Source organism: Pan paniscus, chromosome 10 (assembly GCF_029289425.2).
Source record: "Pan paniscus chromosome 10, NHGRI_mPanPan1-v2.0_pri, whole genome shotgun sequence".
In the NCBI taxonomy this organism is placed as follows: domain Eukaryota; kingdom Metazoa; phylum Chordata; class Mammalia; order Primates; family Hominidae; genus Pan; species Pan paniscus.
In genome coordinates this window covers 73833015-73849882 of record NC_073259.2, presented here as the reverse complement: position 1 = coordinate 73849882, position 16868 = coordinate 73833015, and the positions used below count along the sequence as shown (strand labels likewise).

At 36.8% G+C, this 16868-nt stretch overlaps 1 long non-coding RNA gene across 1 annotated transcript in view; it reads left to right on the top strand.

Moving 5' to 3' along the window:
- Positions 1 to 16868, top strand: part of LOC117975475 (uncharacterized) — a 184969-nt gene that overhangs the window by 109778 nt on the left and 58323 nt on the right. Inside the window, exons 4-5 of the long non-coding RNA XR_010108841.1 lie at positions 353 to 611; positions 1883 to 1975. This is a non-coding gene — a long non-coding RNA (uncharacterized LOC117975475). The remainder of the gene's footprint in view (positions 1 to 352; positions 612 to 1882; positions 1976 to 16868) is intronic.

The window sequence follows — 16868 nt, the reverse complement described above, 5'->3', positions numbered from 1 at the left end:
AAAAAATAATAACAAAGTGTTGGATTTAGCCACTAAGTTTTTGGGGGGTAGCAATAGATGTCAGAACAATAGAATAGACCCTAGAGTCAGTTGCCTTGGGTCAATTCCTGCCTCTTACTTGCTTTGTGTTCTTGGGTAGATTACCTAATACTTTGTAACTTAGTTTCCTCATTTATAAATGGGTGTCATAACAGCATTTACTTTATAGGTTTGTTATAAGGATTAATTTAATTTATTATATGGAAAGGAGAGTTTGGTACTAGAAAGCATTCAATAAATAGCTATTATTACTATTAACTATATCTGTCAATAAATCTTATTAATCCATTCAAATCTGTGTTTTTCTTAAAAGGCTTCATGGATATTGAAAGAAACTGAGAATCAAATTTGCATACTTCTGAGTCACTTGGAAACAAAAAACAAGTACAGTCTTAGATTCTGAGGGAACAAAAATTAAAAATCACATTAGGGAGAGAATTCCTAATGTAGGAACTCATCCTGGAAGATTCTTCAGCAAAAGTACAGACAATAATAATAATACTCCATGAAGTTACCATCGATATTGAATGAATTAATGAATGTAAAAACCTCAAAACCCTGCCTGGCCCAGAGTAAGTACTCTGTGTCTAGTTTACCTATTAATACTGTACTATTATTGTCCTCTATCTCACAATCTTCTACCCAAGAGCCATCTCAGGATTTTCCCACCATTCATTAGAGACCAAATGGTCTCTGCAAATGCCCAGGCTCCTGATTCCTAGTTTTATATGGACTGCAAAGCGGCTCCTCGTGCTGTTTTTAAGTTCCTTGACCTCCATAAGCTCTTTTTAGTGATGCTCAGAAGCTGGAACGGTTGAGTTTCAGATATAGATTGGAGAGCTTCCTTACTAACTCCAATAAAATAGCTCAGAGTTTGGCTCTCACTTTTAAATACTATGCAGATGGCGCTGAACCCCAGCCAAACTGGCGGCAACTTGATTTCCTCTGGTGAGTGCTGGTGGGGTGTCTACAGGATGGCATTCATTCCCATCTCCCGTCCCTTCTTTCTCCTCTCTCTCCTCTCTCTCATACACACACACACACTCATACTAACATTCTGTATTTTTCCTTCTAGCCTGAGTATTTTTTATAATGACATGACCAGCAATAATTAATAAAATCATTGGTTTCCTGCCTGAACTTGTACTTATGTTAGCTATCTCATCGTGTGGAAATTTTCCCTTCAGCGCCAGATCAATAGCGTCCCCTTTGTGATTCCCCACTGCCAGGAGAGAAAATGTTCGCAAAAGGAGATCTAAGGAGCTTCCTACCGATTTAGAAGAGACAGAAGAAAGGACACTCTGTGCCAGCTGTGAAAGAAGCTCTTATATGCTGATAGGAATGTTATGAAATATCTGTAAATTTGGAGCTTGTTTTCACGAGCCGTAAAACGTAACCGCATGGAGTGGATTTTTGAACACTCTTAAAATAAACATAAACTAGGCTTTGATAAAGGGACCCCTTTTTTGTTTGATTTACTGTTTTCCTATAACAGTGTAATATTTTTGCATGCAGAAATGTTGTAGGCTCAAGAAAACATTAATCAAATAAAGTATGTGTAATATGACGCAGGCACACCAGATGTACGAAGGGCCTGCAAGTGAACATTCCGGCACTTGTGCTAGGTAATAAACCTTTTGGCCCTCATACGCAACCCCTGAAAATGAAACTGTCTAGTTACCCACATTATATTGGGTTTCTGTATTGATTTTTAGGTTAACGTGGAAAAATTGAGTAGAATGTTATCTTATTTTGCTTTGGAATCAGAGAATATCAGACTTGAAATATACTTTTAGGGACCACTTAATATGACCTCTATCATTTGGTTTTTAAATATTTTTAGGCTTTGGAATGGGTTTGGATCTACCACTCAACCACTTTATGACTTCAGACCAGTTATTTAAATTCCCTGAAGCTCAGTTTCCACATCTTTGAGGTAAGCATTCTAATTTGTACCTTGTTGTGATCTGCAGTATAGAAAGTACTCAGCATCCTGCCTCACATAAAATAGGTGCTCAGGAAATGGCAGCTATGATCATTTTCTCCAGTAGATGAAGCAGTCCAGAATTATATTGTTTCGACTGTTCTTTTTCATGTCTAAGCAAGATCTTGATGATTTAAAATTATTTATTTATTTTTGAAAGGAATAGTTTTATCAAAGTAACAAATGTTTCTTTAACAAATAGCATATAGTATTTGTCAGGGGACATACAATTCAAAACAACACTCACAGCTTTCCCCATGCTGCTTGCACAAAGGCAAAGTCAACCATTTTCATTTTTAAGTTGATTATCTTCATATCTCTAGATAATATTTTTTTTTACTTTTTAAAATTTCTAGATTCATCAACCTTATGCCACATTATTGAACACCTTCTGTGAAAGGTGCATATGTAGCTCACTGCATGCTGACTTCTGTCAATCCTGTTCTCAATGTTTGTTAATCACATTTTCATTATATATCATTATATACTTATATTCTTTTGTTTGTTATATTTATAACTTTCAACTTCTATTTCTTGTTTCACTAAATTTTGACAATATTTCCTCACTCTCCAAACTTAATGATGGGAGTAATTTTGCCCCGACCTGCCACGTCCCATATTCTGTCTGCTGCACTTTTATTTTTATATTCTCGGGGTAGGTAACGTTTACAGTTTATCCCGTAATCATAGCCAAGAATCTTATTCCAAGCTTTTCTATGTTCACCTAAAAATTTAAAAATGAATAGTTAAATATATACATGCATAAAATAATTATATATATTAATATAATGTATAATATATATACTTATATATATATTATCTGTAAGTTTGTTAATATTATTCCCTCTTGGACCAGCTCAGGTCCAATGTCCCAAGCCAGTAGGAGAATATTTCTAGCATCAAGATGAAATGAATTTTCTTTTCTTGTAATCAATTAGATCAGCCATCTCCAACCTTTTTGGCACCAGAGACCAGTTTCATGGAAGATAATTTTTCCACAGATGAGGGTGGGGGTGGGGTGGTGAGGAGGATGATTTTGGAATGAAACTATTCCACCTCAGATCGTCAGGCATTAGATTCTCACAAGAAGCATGCAACCTAGATCCCTCACATGCCCAGTTCACAACAGGGTTTGTGCTCCTATAAGAATGTAATGCCACTGCTGATTTACAGGAGGTAGAGATCAGGCAGTAATGCTTGCCCACCGCTCTGTGGGCAGGGGGCCTGGGGACCCCTGCATTAAGCCACATTTTTGTTTGCTTAATATTTAGTCTGAGAGTTTCTGATAAAAACATTCTGACATTTCATGAAGTTTTGATTGATCATTTCTGCATAATTTACTTTGTTTGAATCCTGAAGTTTATCTATGCTCTTATTAATTGTTTTTATCTGAGAGCTACTCTTTTCATTTTATGAAGCTTATCCTTTCTCCTCCTACTCTCCTTTGGCAGGGTTTCACTCTACAACATGCTGTATTGCCATTCCTCAGGATTTGTCTACTATTCTGGGATGAATCTATAGCTTACCTCTTTACTACACAGAAGTATATGTTCAGCTAACTTTCTGAGAAAGATGAAAGGGTTTAAATTTTGTAAGCCCATGCATATATGTAAATGTCTATAATTTCCCCTCATACTTGACTGAAATTTTAGTTGGGTATGGAATTCTAGGTTGGAAATAATTTTCCTTTGGAATTTTAAAGTCATTGCTTCATTGCCTTCTAGCCTCCATGTTGCTGCTGAAAGTCTAATGCTTATATTTTTCTTCCTTTGTAGTTACTTATTGTCTCTGAAAGATTTAGGATTTTCTATTTTTTTTCATTTGGATGTTCAAATTTCTCAAAAATCTGTTTAGGTTGTGAGCCTTTTATTATTTAATGTGCTGGACACTTAGTAAGCAAACTCCAACTGCAGACTTATGACTGCATTTAGTCTGGGAAAATCTCCTTTATTAGTTCCTTGATCATTTTTCCTTCTACTTTGTCCATTGTTTCTCTCTAGGATGCCTATATTGCAAGTACTGAACTAGATATATATAGAGAGATAGATAAGTGTGTGCATGTGTGTATGTGTGTGTAATTTTTTTCACTAATTTGTTTTCTGTTTGTTTCTTCTACATTCTGTAATATTTTCTTAACTGTATTAATTTTCTAATTAAAATTTTAAATTTCTCCAGTTAGTTTTCATTTCTGAGAGTTCTACCGTGGTCTCTGATGAAACCTTTTTTATTGCAAACCATTCTTGTTTCATGGATGTAACATCTCTTCCATCTATTTGCTAGGTGTTGTATGTTTTCTTCCATTCCCTGAATTACCTCTGTTCATCTTAGTCTTTTTCTTCCATGCTACTAATTCTTCTCAAATATCTTGTTTTGCCCACTTATATTTTAAGAAGAAATACTATATATAGAATGGTGTGGGTTTCCTCTACTGTTCTATATGTAAGATATTTTTCCCATTAAGTCCCTCTAATAACTGGTGATTCTATGTGAAGTACAGTGGAATGGGGTGAGTCATGTCCTTTAGTGGAATGGGGTGAGTCATGTCCTTTAGAAGACTTCACTTTAGAATGAGTGGGCAAAAGCTCTTATTGACAAGTTAAGGACTCTCCAAATTCTAGAACTACAGCTACTCCAAGAATGAATATCTTCACTTGAATCCTCAGCTTTCTTCTGGCATTTTCTACCACTTATTTTCAGGACCCCTTACCCACCCTGCCCTCCCCACTCCCAATAACCTTTTTTTTTTTTTTTTTTGGCCTGGGAGTAAATGCCAATTGCCTGATGCAATAAAGATGCCTTCAATTCATTCTCAATGTTTAGCCTTATTTATAACTCCTTCCCTCCATAGAATTTTTGCAATTCTGAACCTAGGGTCTGTCTATTATTTCAACAGCTCAGCATCCACCTTCTCTGCAGATTTGAAGACAGGACAGTCTTGGGTATAGTGTTTCTCCATTGTTTCATTTTTCAACAAAAACTTCTAGGTTATACGACAATATATTCTCAGGGAATATAGTTGGTCACATTGTGTGCCCAATTTACCTTCTTGAACTAGAACTAGACTTAGGGGTTGAAAATTTTCACACTTACCCAGTTCTTTAAAGGATGGCTCAAACTTAGTCACCTAAATTACAAACTTGTTACCAGGTTAAAGAACTCTAATTTTTAAATCTCATATTAAAAGACATATGATCAAAACAATTTTTTTCACTTTCTTCAGCTTTTTGAAGCATTATTTAAAAACTACAATGTATCAATATGGATCTATAAAACAAGTTGAAATCTTTACAGAGAAAAAATATTGATTAGATTGTCAAGTCCTATATATCAATAAGCATAACCTGAACTTATCTAAATCTATATCTAGTTTATTTTCATAAGAATTCTCACATAAGAATTGTAATGCCTGACAAAATTACCATCAGCTGCTGAAATCATAATGGTAGGTTGCATTAAATTTGAAACTGGATAAATTCTAAAAGAAACAAGCTCCATTGGCCAAATCTAAATAACTGAATTAGGTAAAATACTTATTAAGCACATGTATGAATGAATGCATATAAGAAGCAATATGAATTTGTCATTTTCCACTCCTTGCTCCAGTTAAGAGACAAGCAAATTTTAAAATTGACTTATGACTTTGTTAGAAAATGTAAGCATTATTTGGAAATCTCAGTATTTCACAAGAGAAACTTTTATGTGACATCTGAGTTAAACTTTTCTAGCAATAGCAGTTCTCAAAAATATCTGGCCAAACTTAACTTACCTCTTCATGATAATGGGGCCTGAAAAAGAAAATAGCATATGCTCTTTAAACTTCTAAATTAACATGCTATTTTCTCTTGTTCTTTAGATGTTAACCACTTTGTTAATTAAAACTCCCAAAACCTGAATTGTTGGGTGGCTCGATTTTCCATAGAAAAGTTTCCAAGATTGAATTTTCTGAAAATGGCATCTAAGATTACCTGGATCTGGTTCATGTTGTTCATTTTACAGATAGCCAAGGGAGAGATTAGGTAAAAGTTATTGCCCCTCAGTTACACAATAATTCAGCAAGACTGGAAATCTGTTATTTAGGAAATAATTTTAGCTTGCTGCTGAGGTTACAGAGCAATGAATGGCTCCTTTCTGGATTCTTAAAGTTTACCCAGCACATTTATGTGGCCATTTTTTTTGCCTGGTGTACTTATGTATGAGTTAAATCAACGTGACTGTATCACATTTACATTAAACCTCTTTCCTTATTTCTCCATCTTTTAAAAGTATTCTTTCTTTCTTTTATGATCTCTGTTTTCGTTTTCATTTCTTTTCTCTGCTGTCTTCATTTAGCTGTCACCTCTGCTGAAGACAGTTCAAATGTTTCTTTGTACATTTTTTCACTAAGAAAAAATAATAATTTGGAATTATTTGTTTTGATTTTAAATTAAAAACAAGCTTTTTTAAAAAAATGAGTACTTTGTAAGTGATAAAGTACTATGAGAATGTCACATATTAGTATTAAATAGGGCTTAAGTGACATAATCCAAATCAAGTTTGTATATGAAAATATCTTCATGTTACATCTTTAGCTTGATTTTGTGATTTAAATATTACTATGGATTTAAAATCTCTAAAGGATAACAAAGAGTACAAGGAGGATACTTAATAGTTATATTAGATATAACATACTTAATCATTCTAACACATATATTTGTATGTTGGATAAGAAATATATACTTTAATTCCATATTATGAATAGGTAAGCAAAAACTTTCTTAAAGGAAAATAATTTTTTTAAGTGTAGAAAGGTTGTTTTGATCTTTTAATCCAAATTCTTTGATAATTTAGACTTTTACTATTGCCCAACTATTTTTATTTAATACTGTGATGACCTATAAAAACCACTTGTTTTATGGAAAAAATGTATTTTTAAATATAAAGAGAACTTTATAGGAATTTTTTCTTTTAAATATGTTACTTTCTTTTAAAATAGGACATTTTAAAAAAGTAATTCAAATATGTAATCCCAAACTATGTTTTAAGGTATTTTTCAAGTTTCCATTCTGGGAATTTTGGATACAGTTATAATGATAAAAAGCACATTCTCTTCACATATTTCTTTTAGACACTGGAATTGCTGATTTATTCAATTTCCAGAAAAATCATAAAATACTAAAGTGAAAAGATATTCCACAATGATTTACATGTCAAGTTTGACATAAGCCACAAAGATCTTTCTCTTACAGAGGTCTCCATACCTGAGCATTTCAAATACAACTTATTTATAAGATGGAGGAACAGACTGCAGTAAGTACAAATAGTAGAAACAACACAAATAGAACTTGAGCAAATGAAAAGATAACCTCTAAAGACAATACCTGTGGGCAAACATTGTCTGCTTCTGTTACATGAAGCAGTCCTATCACCAGGCTGGGGAAAAACCTGGTGATTTTTCCAGGGCAGAGGCATGGTGCAAAAGGAAGAGCAGGAATCTAGCCTGGACAGGGACCCATGCCCACCGTTTTCCCCATGGGTGTGGCCAAATCAATGAAATGGACCAAATCTCAGTTTCCTCCTCCGAAAAATGTGTTGAATATCTAACAGGTCCTAACAGGTCTGTGTCTATTAAATAAGAAAATACTTCATAAATCGTTTGCCTAACTATAACTGGCAAAATGTATGCAAAGTGTTACTAGAAAATCTTCACTGTAACAATGGAGTTAAAGAGAAAGGTGAAGAATAGCAAATAAAAAATGAAATTAGGGAAGGTAAACCATTTTTAAATTAAAGTGATTTTTGACATAATTTTGGTTCATAAACACATGTGGGTTTAGTTTTCTTTTAGACAGAGCATAGTAGTAGAGTTCATTATAGATTTTGATTTATCATTCGATTCATAAATTTTCTTGAATAAAATTACTTCTTGTTTATTCTTGCATAAAGGAAGAACTACTTGGGAATATCTTCATACTTTTCTGCCAAAAGCTACTCAGGAGGCTGAGGTGGGAGGGTCGCTTGAGCCTAGGAGGTTGAGGCTGCAGTGAGCCCACCAGTGTGCTCCAGCCTGGGCAATAGAGGGATACCCTATCTCAAAAAAAAAAAAAAGATAAATTAAAAAAAGAAAAAAAGAAAAAAGAAAGAAAAAGAAAAAAAGAGAAAATAAATGTGATTAAGATACTGTGTTTTGAATTGTAACTTTTTTTTCATTTCACTTGAGAATTTCTAAACAAAATGTCCTTCATTTGCTGTGCTGAGACAATCTAACCATGTCCTGCATTGATTTTGGTGATTGTGGCTCTCCTTGCCTAGATATATAGAAGCTCAATAAAATTTGGTGGCATGTTTCTGTTGCCCCATCTCCAAAATGGCAATGCCCTCTTTCATCCTAAATTATTGTGCTGCGGTCCAAGACCCAATGAAAGTTAGGTTCTACCTAGAAGCAGCATCTTTCTGCATAGTTACTAGATAGACATGGCCAGTCAAGCAAAGAGATAGGCATAAAATATAAGAAACATGTTTAAATTTTCATTCCTAAGGCAGAATAGAGCTGCCACATGGCAAAGTTCCAGGTGAGTCCGCCTGGAATTGAGTAATGTGGTGGTGCTGACTAAGTAGAAGGGTATCTGTTTGGGGGCAGCCTGTACATTGGGAGAGGACTGGCTCTTTCTCCTCTCTTTACTACATGGCCCATTCCTACCACGCTACTCTGTGCCATGTGGACCACATTTGTTGACATGGCTGGCCAGATGCCTGCTGTTGAAAGCGTGTCCAGCCATGTGTCTCATCCTCACCCACCACTTTATTTTTATTGCACTTTCAACCAGATTTTGTGGCTAATGAGGATATAAACACTACGGTAGGGGAGATGCCAGTGGACTACTGTGCTTTTTGTTGTGAGCATTTTTTAAAAAATTAATATATTTTACACACTTTTCTATTTATGCCAAAGCTGCATGATATTTAGGATGCGCTTTGAAGAAAAAGAAGGTATAAAGAAGAGAGGTCAGGAAGGAGGACTTCTGGAGACATAAAGCAAAGGCATGACATTTGTCGCTATTGATTGATTCCCATGGCTCTCTTGCAGATTCTTCATTTTCCTTCCAACCATCCTTCTCTCAGTCCCACCACCCACAGTTGTGCATTTGTGCACTCACTGCATATCCTATTCTCCAACACTCACTTTCATATTAAGCTCCCTTGATAGGCTATAACTCTCGTAAAAATCAACTCTTTTTCAAATAACCTAACTGTGTAATACTTGTTTTATCCAACATATATTTGCACAAAGGGGCTATCCCAGAATAGAAGCTCATTTAGTGAATGTGAAACTGATATTATTTTTAGTAACTTAATAGAAGGCTGAAGAAAGAATGGGTGCTCAAAAAAGTCATGTTGAATTGGATTGAATTGAATTGATAGCAGCTCAGAGACTAAGGACAGACATGACAGAGGATGGATGAGCCAGTCTAGGAAGCTGAAGAAACTGGCAGGATATGAGCAAAGGCATGATCAGACCTTAAGAGAACAAAGGGAGGACGTGACACTTTGCTGCTGTATCAGTTCTTTCTCCTGTGTTACAAACCACACCAAATATAGTCACATAAACAACAGCCATCATATTTGTTCACAATTCTATATATTAATCACATTGGCTAAGTACAGCTGGGCCGTTCTTTTGTAACTCTGGCTGGGGTCACTCATGTGACTACAGTCATCTGACGGCTCAACTGGAGCTGAATGGTCTAAATGGCCTCACTGCATGCCTAGCAATTGTTGCTGCCTCTTTTCTCATCCGAGCTTTTCTCATCTGTCTTTAGCAGGCTAACTCAGGCATTTTCACGTGATGCCTGCATTACCAGGGAACAAGCCCTAGTGCACAGGCACTTTTCAAGTCTTTGGTTATGTCATTTGGCCAATGTTCCATCGGCCAAAGCAAGACCCATGGCCAAGCTCAGAAGCAGTGTGGGAGGGAATGATACAAGGGTCTAGATGAAGGAGGTATCATTCATTAAGGATTATTACTATGCCAATCTTCCACAGCTGTTATATTGTGTGACAAAAGTTTTGTTGATTGTTGATTCTACTTCCCAGAGACTTCCTAGGACTTGGAATTAATATAGCTAAACTTTGAGTCCAACAACTTTGTCTTATGTAGTAGCTCCTCTCACTACCTTCTCAGTAATGTTTCTGAAAGTTCATTTTCAACAGCCATAAATTTGCGTATAAACCTGGAATAAGTAGTAGCTCTCCTCTATGATATATATTTTATTAAATTGCATTAGAATGGATTACATTTTAGTGCATTCTAGACAGGGAAAATACAGTGGTGGCACAATTTGAAAGATTTAAATTGGCTGCCCACATTTGTTGGTGTGCATTTTTCCAAGCACGTACTGGAATGATAAGCACAAACAAAAACTTGGGCTCTTGGCCTTTTAAATGTTCAAGTTGGTCTTTTAATTGTTGATTACATAATTATGGTACTTTATCAACTAATCTGTCCAAATATCTAGTATACTTTTTGGCATTCTTTATATTTTTACTTAGCAACCAATCAAGAATGTGTTGAAATCCAAGAGAGAACTATTGAACAATGGGTCCATAAACCCTGCAACTGAAGGGAGTAAATAGTTTTACAGAAGCAAGTTCAATTGCTTTTCATTACATGTCTCTGGGTGGCCAAATGCTTGGGCAGAAAATTAAACTTGCTTAAGCTAGCCACATTTATACTTCTGTGACTGAAACACAATCTTCCAATTTGTGTTAAATTACTATTGTAAAATAATTTTATTATTTGCCAAGTGTTTCAGTGACATGAAAGGACAGATCAGCAAAGATCATTTATAGTTTAGTTCCCTAGCCACTCCCAAAATGTTACCTGGAAGCTTGTTGATTCCTCCATGGACTGGATGGACTGGGAATGTATACGTATATAGATTCTCTATCATCTTCCAAAACTTATATATTTAAAAACAAAAACAAAAACACAGGACTATGACTGCTGGCCATGGTTGTGTTGCTTTTTCGTCCTTTATTTTTTCCTTGGCAAATATTATTCACTGACAGATCAAACTTAGGGGCTATGAATAGTTAGCTCCGTATGCATGCAGAGTTCTTCCTAAACCAACTTATTTGTTGGGCCAGATGTTATTATGCTTCTTGGAATGTAAGCTTAAAAAGTGATCTTAGTATAAGTTAATAGACAACTCAGTGAGCAGGTGTTTCATTGACATGAGGGAGTGAGTATATTTAACATATGGGAAGAATACGAATAACTGTGGCCAGAGAGCAGACTGTGATAGATTGTGAAAAGAACTCCAGTTCTTACCCCTTCCCTGTTTCCACATATTTTACAATGTTGACTTTGCAGCTGCTGCCATCAAGAGGCAGAGCCTCTTCCTCACCCTTTAAATTTGGACTGACTTTGTGACTTGCTTTAGTAATAGAATACAGTGGATGTATCCCTATGCCGGTATCAAGCCCAAGTTTCAAGAGGCCTTGCACACATCTTTCTGTATGGTACCCCTTCTCTGTAGGATAGCCTGCCGAGTGAGGAGAGACCACCTGAGACAGAATTGAGCCATTCCAGCCAGTTCACTGAGTTAGCCTAGACCAATCAGTCCTTAGCTGACCTGTCAATTTGATAGTGTCAGGAAGCAGAGAAATTCTAGGCACACAGGGGTGGGTCCCTGGCAAATTCTAGGCACACAGGGGTGGGTCCCCAGGTCCCTGCCCTCAAGCCGAAAAGCCTGAGACCACAGCTCAAAGTGAGAACTTACATCCCTGTTTACCGGCTCAAATGTTGCCTTTTTCTAAACCACCCATGGCCCACCCTGCCCCCATTCTGTGCCTATAAAGACCCCAGACTAAGCCAGCAGAGAGAAGCAGCTGGACGTTGAAGAGAAGTGACTTGACTTTGGAGGGACAGCTTGATGGTGTAACTTTGGAGAAGAATCTGGCCGGAGATGACCAGACTTCAGGGGAAGACTACTTTCCCGCCCCATCCCTTTTTCAACTCCCCTTCTCGCTGAGAGCCACTTTCATCGGCAAGAAAATCTCCCACATTTACCATCCTTCAATTTTTCGTGTGACTTAATTTTTCCTAGACGCCAGACAAGAGCTCGGGAGCTACAAATGCGGATACAAAAGGGCCTACTGAGCTGTTAACACTTAAAATATGTTAACACTAAAAGAGCCCTGTAACACACCCTCTGGGGTTTCAGGGGTTGTGGGCACCCCCAGATGCTGCCACTGGGCCCACACAGAGTTTGCTCCTGCCGGCGCCCGAAAGCACTGGCCCCAGCTCCTGCACCCGCTCACCTGCACGCTCCCTCCCACGAGGGACGGAGCCTAGCAGGTTTGAGTGAGTAGAGCGTTCACTCCCGCCAGCTCCAAAACAGCCAGCTGGTTCCGGTATTCACACACTCCAGTTCCTGCCTCATTTGCTCACACTCTCCCTCCTCGGAGGAGTTGAAAGCTGCAGCTGGGTAAATGAGGCACCCCTGTCAGGAGTCACTCCAAGGGGTCAGGGAAATATCCTGCTTCAAATTCAGACTTATAAGCAAAGACAAAAATAAAATAAATGATCCAGGCACCTGGTCAACACATAGACTTATGAGAAATAATGAATGGTCGTTGTTTTAAGCCACTTGGATTTAATGTATTTTAAAGCGAGAGCTGACTGACACACCCTCTTTTCTCTCTAGCTGGTCTGGAAAGCACTTTCTTAGGGCCTTTTATAAAAAGTCAGCTGAAAAGTGTAGGCAGCATAGCTTACCCTAAACTGACTGATGATTCTCTTTCCTTGATTATACATTTAAGTGTTGGTTTGCTTGTATAAAATTTGTTTCTGAAGGCAGGGCACTAAATATTTTTCTTTAAATCCTATACAAATCCCAGCAAAATGTCTCTAATGTACTGGGGTTTGAAAATTTTTTTGCAGATTTTTAATTATATCCTTCTAAACATCTGTACATTTAGGAACATTATTGTTTAGCTCAGAGTAATAGGAGTCTGTCATTTGGGTAAAGTCTCGATCTCAGACAGATTTGGCAAACCATTTTGCACATTCTCTGTGCCAATTACCCAGAGATAATGTGAAATGGGTTTGATAAAACACTTCGTTTCTACTTTTCCTCCAGACTTGTCCCAGCTAAGATCTTCTGGATTATCCAGCCAGATCAATGCAAGGCAAAGCTTCATTCTGCTTAGAGGTGCCATCAGTAATTTGCTGGAAAAATAAAGGGTTAATCCCTGGGTAGGTGCTGGTTCTGACAGCTTTTATGTGTCATAGTCAATCACAGTGAAGTCATTGCATTCTGCATACTGCCAGCTTCCTCTGGTAACTGATGAGGCACTTTTGGTAATAGCATTCTCATTTCCAGACATTGCCTATTTTATCATTTGCAACTGTAGGATATTTTTGACATCCTTGTTTCTTTATGTAAGATCACAGTGACTTTATGTCAGTAAATTTGCCGATGCACACTGGCCTGTTATGACAGGAAAAGCACTAAATGGATGTAATTCAGTTTTAAATATAATTAATAAATTACTGGGAAATATTTCTATTGTGGATATCCTTACATTTTGTCAAATACTCTAATCCATGTACTTAAAAAATAGCTAGTGTCAAGTGAATTTTTTATAAGAAGCAAGAATAGGCACGGGAAGTATGAAGTTGGTTTAGTGACAAGCATTTATTTTAAATAATGTCACTTTCTTTATAAATTATGAACATCAGATATATAAACACACACATTGGATCTGTTTAATTATTTGTTATACTTCACATAGCAAAGCAGAAAGGTACAGGGAATTTGCTGCTTGCCTAGTTTGAGTATCCCTGAAGGTTAGATACTTTTATTTCTATTTTTTTAGAGGAGAATCTGAAATCAGAGAAATTAAGTTATTTTCTCTAAGTGACTCAGGGAGTAAGAGGCAGATACAGGATTTGAACGATGTATGTATAGTGTCAAAGCTCTTTACCTTCTGCCTGTCTGCCTTCTGCCTAATTCCAGAAGTCTCTGAGATGATCCTTTCTGCATTTGCTGTGACACTCATAGCCTGCCTGGCCTTCCCATTGCAATCCCTTGATCATATTTGCCACGCTTGAGTTTTTCAGATTTTTGCTCCTGGAGGCTTCCAAGCTTAATTTTCCTTCCCCTGCACATTTATTTTCTGCACTTCAAACCCTCCTTGGTTTGGTCAGTTCTGCTGTCAAACAAGTTTCAATTCAGACAATGTGGAGTATAAGGGTAGATTTTTCTGGGTTATTACTGGCTTGCAAAGAACTGCTTTAAATATACCCTAGTCCTTTTATGTCATAAGTGCCAAATCAAAAAATTCAGAAGTATGATTTCTTCCTGATGAATATATATATATACACACACACACACACACACTATATATATATAATCAATTTCTCATACATACTGTGTAATAAAAGTCGCTCCTTTCTGGTACCTGATTGAATTAGGATAAACCCTCAGAGAAGCAAAATTAGAAGCAGTTTTTTCTTTTTAGAATTCCTTCCCCAGGGCAGCTATGTACAGTTGTGCAAGTTGCATATTACCTCTGGGGGACATTATTCACATTTATAGTATGATAGATTTTATGTATTGATTGGCAACAATTTTGAGGCAGATAACAGTAAAGAGTCTTGAGGAAGCTGCAGTTTACCTTAAATCTCACAATGGTATCATTTGGGCCAGCACTGCCTGCCCGTTTTGAAGAATCATGGCAATGAAAGAACATCTTTAGACTCATTTTTCATGCCCCCTCTTAATACCTAGATAATTTTGGTAGGTATTAGTACTTTTTAAAATATGTATCATGTGGGCGGCTGAGGTGGGCGGATCATGAGATCAAGACATGAAGACCATCCTGGCCAACATGGTGGAACCCCATCTCTACTAAAAATACAAAAATTAGCTGGGCATGGTGGCGTGTGCCTGTAGTCCCAGCTACTCAGGAGGCTGGGGCAGAAGAATTGCTTGAACCCAGGAGGTGGAGGTTGCAATGAGCCGAGATCGGGCCACTGCACTCCAGCCTGGCAACAAGGCAAGACTCCATCTCAAAAAAAAAAAAAAAATGTATCATGCACTAAGGTTTTGAGAAATAAAATACTTTGAGTCAGGTGGACCAAGATATCCAGGTTGATATAACCATATATTATGGGGGCCTGGTAAGAAGCGTTGTGGGCATGTAAATGCATCAGGGTCTACCTAGAAGACAGCCAGAAAGACCTATGTTTGGGCAACTTTTGGGGCATCTGGATTCTTGTATAGAAAAAGGAAAATATGGTAAATAAAAGAACTATATTTTGAATGTGAGTGCAAAGTTGTCCACCAAATACCTGTTATAGTAACCATTCTGGCTCTGTGTGTGTCTGTGCGTGTGTGTGCGTGTGTGTGTGTGTATGTGTGTGTGATTACTACTGTTGTAAAATATTTAACTTTAGATAAGACTATCAGAAAATAAGAAGATCCCCATTCTAACTTTTTCCACTTTATTCACAGAACTGAAATAAAATTAGTGTTGCAAACCAAAGCTTTATTTTAGGCATAGTTTCTTTACAGTCCATGTTAAATAGATTAAACAAAATGATCAGAAAGCTTTAAACATTTTTTTTCTTCCTTTGAGGTCAACACTAGGTTTGCCCAGTGGTCAGCTTTGCAAGCTATTTCACTCCTATTTTAATGGGCACATAAAGATCATTGCATTAAAATTAATTCCCATCAGGGTTTCCAAGTATTCTACCCCCAGTTGAGATTTTAGGAAAGCTGTGCCATTCAGAGGTTGAGAAGAAACCCAAAGAAATCATTATATCAGGTTAGAGTTAAGAGATTTCCACACAGGAAAAGTAATTGAAAAGTATATATTTTGCATAATGAAATAGATGACAAACTGGGCAAGCTGGTCTATTAATGAGCCTCCTGTAAAGCCAAGAAGCCACTGAAGCCAGGAGTGAATGCATAAAGAGGAATCTCTGATCTCAACTTTTAACAATCAATTTTAATCAAACCATTTGAGGCACTGAGTTCTTAGGACCCTGTGACGGTGAGGGCAATTTGAAAGAAGAATAAAAGAAGACTTCTTATATGAATTGCAAAGTAACATAATCAACTTGGAGTTATGATCAGGGAAACTTAGTTTTACTTTGGATTCTACAGAATTCCACATTTATTAAGGCCAAGGCCACCTTGTCTGTTACATCTTCCCCAAAAAATAGTTTTCAGTGGTGAGGTGATACGACTTTTGGCTTCTGAATGGGGTTTCAGTTAAAAAACTTAAAGAGGGCAGTTCTTTCTGGAAAGATCCATCCAGTATTAACTGAAGTAAAAGCAAATAAATTATTAAGGAAATGCAATAGTCAACTGCATATGTAGACATTTAGGAAATATTATTCTTGCACTAGGTCATCAATAATATTTATTTGAAGATGTTCTCCTGCCAACCAAATATTTAGGTAAATGGCTTCTTCAAATATTTAAGGATTAAAAATCTGTATTTCCTCATTTTTAAAGGGTTAACAAAATATATATATTGTCAGTAGATGTGTGATGTACTTTTATTCTGATTTATACCAGTTTGGCTATACAATTATCCAAAATTCCTGGAGAATTTCCAGCTCTCCACTTCAGCTTGTATTGCTCATGTTGCCTTCTAGGAATGAACAGCTCACTAATGTAAAATGAAGTTCACCTTCAAAGAAAGAGTGTATCCAAACCTAACAGGCTGAAAATTAGTCATGTAGAGCTGTGGAATTATAGAACATGGTAGGTAGGGGTGTGGGTCTCTCTTTTCCTTTCTGTGAAACTAAGAATTTATAGTCCAACTGGTGGTTCTCAACCATGGCAATGAC